Raw genomic sequence first — 4,185 nt, 5'->3', positions numbered from 1 at the left:
AAGCTATGCAAGAAAAATCGACTAAAATGATGCAAAAAAGGCGAATTTCCAGTCGAAAATCGCAAACCCTAAAACCCGTAAGACCACGAAAACAAGCAAGTATGAAGGGCAAATTAGAGGGAAAATGTCGATTTAATTGCAAAGAACAAATTGTAGGTGTTTAATTTGGTGTTTGGGCAATAAAAATGGGGAATTTGGGGATTTTTGGTCGCACAAGGAAGAAGAAATGAAAGAAGAATAAGAAAGAATGAAAAATAGGGAGTTTAAGAGACACTTCCTGCGTACGAAATTCAATTTCACTCGATCGAGTGATTTGAAATCACTCGATCGAGAGGTCTCAGCTTCAGTTCACTCGATCGAGTAAAAATCTACTTGATCGAGAGGTCCCTCTTTTTGCTATTTCGATCGAGTAACCTGAAACAGCTCGATCAAAGCCTTTCCTGTAAATTCCTCTCGATCGAGTAAAAAAAGTACTCGATCGAGTGCTTTTCTTCGTGTAAGTCCTCCAAATGCGTCATTATTTCCCCAAACCTGCATAAAAACACTCGCAAACATATCCCGACATACCAAATCACAAAAGTAACAGTCTATAGTCTTTCTAACTACGCTAAGAATTGTCTAAATTCTAATAGTCCTAAAATTCCTAAAAATGCAATAAAGAAATTCAACGGAAATTTAAAAATAGTTTTTACAAATTGTTACACGGGGCATTCCCCGCTTAATTCCCAAAGCAATTCAGTAGCCCAACGGAGGGCTTCTGACTGGAGGAGGTCCCTTCGGCATCCTCGACCGTCCTCATCATTCTCCACGAGCTTGAATTTGAACCAGTAGGGGGAGAATAGTTAACATCCACGTATGCACGAACTTTTCTCGTCCCTTTTTCTTTCTCACCAGCTTTGACGTTTGGATCCCCAATTTTATTGATCTTAGTTGCACAATGACCTTTGACAGCTCCTGCATCTTTTTCATCTGTACCTGCAGCAAGGAAAAAAACGAATTCTCCTCCTTTTTGCTCTCAGTCTGAGGCGGAGGGGTTACAATTGCAGCACAAAATTCCAAATTTTCATCTGGAGTGTCAATATGGAAGTCAGTAGAGGAAAGAGCATTGCAAGGTTGAGCTTGCATGGGAGCCCTACGAGACGTACATTGATGGAAAATTAATTCCTCGTCTCCTACCTGAAATGTTAGTGTCTTGCCCCCGACATCAATCACTGCACGAGCAGTGAATAAAAATGGTCTCCCTAAAATAATAGGGGTGTGAGTGTCCTCGGGTATATCGAGCACTACAAAATCAACGGGAATAAAGAATCTCCCGATTTTAACAGGTATGTCCTCTATGACACCTAACGGCCGTGATATACTACGGTCGGCCATCTGTACGGTCATGTTTGTGCAATTAAATTTAGTCAAACCAAGTCTCTTAGCAAGAGACAAAGGTAAGACGCTCACGCTAGCACCAAGATTGCATAGCGCGTTATCAATCAAATGGGTACCTATGTGACATGGAATCGAGAAACTACCCGGGTCTGACTGTTTAGGTGGCAACTTATTTTGAACTAGGGCAGTCCCTACCTCGGTCAAAGCTACCGTCTCATGATCATTGATATGCCTCTTACGTGATAAAATTTCTTTCATGAATTTTAAATAAGAGGGTACCTGTGTCAGCAACTCGGCGAATGGAACAGTAACCTGTAAGCTCTTCAGGAGCTCGGCAAATTTACCGAACTGTTGATTGGCTTTCGTGCTCTGTAATCGCCTCGGGAAAGGCACGGTAATAGGTATCTCGAGCCTTTTGTTTCTTTCTTCCAACGTCTCAGCTGGTTCAAGCTCCTTATCAATAGATCGAGACTTTTTGCCTCTCGATCGAGTCTTTCCAGGTGAAATATCACTCGATCGAGCAATAGCAGGCTCTCGATCGAGTTCTTCATTAACAGCAGTGTTCGATCGAGCTAAAATACCACTCGATCGAACAGATTCTTCAGACTTTTCACTCGATCGAGTGGTTTGGACCTCTCGATCGAACTCTTCATTATCCAGTTCACTCGATCGAGTAGAATTTCCCTTCGATCGAGTGCTTTCAGCATCAATTCTGCTCGATCGACCCCCTAAAACTAGTCGATCGAGTATTTTCTTCGTGGTCAGCTCGTTTTCAGCAACAAATGACTGTTCATCGTCATTAATAGCCTTCCTCGGATCTGATATATCATCAAAAGGTGACGATTTTGGTCCTTCATATGAACGACCGCTTCTTAGATTAATCAAATTCACCGTCTCATGTGGATTCTTCTCTGATTGAGACGGCAGATGACCCTGTTTCCTCGTGGACTGGTTCGCGGCTAACTGAGCAACTTGAGTTTCAAGTGACTTGATGAATGATTCTTTCTATTGGTCACTTAGTTGCCATTGCTTTGTCAACGACTGGAACATTGACTTTAGCTCACCTAGCTCACTTACCCCACTTGAAGATGATGCGCCTTGATTCGGTGGAGGAAAGGAAGGAGGCTTTTGGAAGCCTTATTGAGCTTTATGAGGAGGGATATATGGCTGTTGTTGCTACGGTGGAGGAGTGGGATTAAGAACATTTTGACTTGTCGACCTCAAATTGGGATGGACTGCCCCTTGGTTGTTGTAATAAGAACCTCCTCCTTGCCTGTATTGTTGAAAAGCAAGGACTTGTTCTTTCTCAGTAAGACAGTCAATAGTAGTATGACCGTCATCGCCTCCACATCTCTCACAAATGACAGTTTCCTGTCTAGTCAACAGATGAACCGTCTGTGGCTCCCCAGCAGATTGCAGCTCCAATCTATCAAACCGGGCATTCATGGCTTCCAGCTGCGCCACGACTTCCTTATCAACTGAATGGACTGTTCGAATACCGTCCCGTGGGTTCCCATATTCAGCACAATGGGTCGTCATCTCCTCAATAATGCCCCATCCCTTATCATCATCAATGTTTTTCTGAAATCTTCCGTTGGATGAGGCGTCCAGAATAGCTCTATGGTCATCATATAACCCATTATAAAATTGGTTGCATAAGAACCATTGATCAAAACCGTGGTGAGGAAGAGACCTCACCAACTTCTTGAACCGACACCAAGCTTCATAGAATGTCTCATCAGGTGCCTGCTTAAAATTAGTAATCTTACCCCTCAGATGATTAGTGCGTTGTGGAGGGAAGTATCTTTTGTAGAAGGCAAGTGCGAGAGTCTCCCAGTTGGTGATCCCAGCAGCTGTACAGTCAAGATCGGTCAACCACTCACGGGCTGAGTCAGTCAGAGAAAAAGGAAAGAGCACTTCCTTTATCTTGTCTTGAGTTACTCCCTTTGTAGCGGGAATAGTAGAACAGTAATCAGTAAAGACCTCCATGTGCTTCCTTGGGTCTTCACCCGCCACACCCCTGTACAGGTTTCTCTCCACCAGATTTATATAAGACGGTCGGATATCAAAAGTGTTATCGTCCTCAGTTTGGAGGTTGAAACCTTTAGGAATAGAGGATGCTTTAGGCTCCGAGTGACTTGCAATGTTCGACATCTTTACTGGTTCTGTGGCAGAAATGAGATTATCTTCTTCTAAAGACTGGTCTTCTGCAAATAAAAAGTGTTGTAGCTCAGGTTCGAAAGTACTCAAGTCTTCCTTTCGAAGTTCTCTTTGCAGACGGAGTCTATGCCGAAATAGTCTTTCTGGCTCAGAATCAGCTGAAACTAACTCCGACCTGTTTGAACTGGGCATACACAACACTGAAAGAGATAAATGAGAACTGTCTCAAGGAATAAAAATTCCCTGAGACGGATAAAAATAAACGAAAACAAAAACAGATAGGGCTATTGCCTCCTCGGCAACGACGCCAAAATTTGACAGGCTAGTCGTGTACCTACCAAAAATAACCAACTGGCACTAACTAATATAGCTAGGGAAGTCGGGTCGATCTCTACAGGGAGGCAAGATATCTCTTAAAGGTCCGCTTATTTAAGTCACTAAATGGGGGGTTGAATTTGGTTTACTAAACTAATGAAGGTTTAAAGGAACGAGCAATAAGGAAAGAGCAATAAGGGACAGAAAATGTAGTAAAGATGATCAATAGAGAGGGAACATGTCAGGATTTCGGTTCACCATGATAGTCTAGTGACTCAACTACAAATAGCCTAGATAATTCACTGTGAGACGGATACAGGAAAGGTCCTTCCG

The 4,185-nt window shown here is 42.9% G+C and overlaps 1 non-coding gene across 1 annotated transcript; it reads left to right on the top strand.

The window, feature by feature from the left end:
• Positions 1 to 3,049: 3,049 nt before the first annotated feature.
• LOC141620729 (small nucleolar RNA R71) lies at positions 3,050 to 3,155 on the top strand. Its single transcript, XR_012532025.1, has one exon. It is a non-coding gene; the product is annotated as a small nucleolar RNA R71 (small nucleolar RNA).
• Positions 3,156 to 4,185: the final 1,030 nt, after the last annotated feature.

The sequence above is a fragment of the Silene latifolia genome, chromosome 1, assembly GCF_048544455.1.
Source record: "Silene latifolia isolate original U9 population chromosome 1, ASM4854445v1, whole genome shotgun sequence".
NCBI lineage: Eukaryota > Viridiplantae > Streptophyta > Magnoliopsida > Caryophyllales > Caryophyllaceae > Silene > Silene latifolia.
Note: the sequence above shows the minus strand (reverse complement) of the source record. Positions and strands in the feature narration are given on the sequence as shown.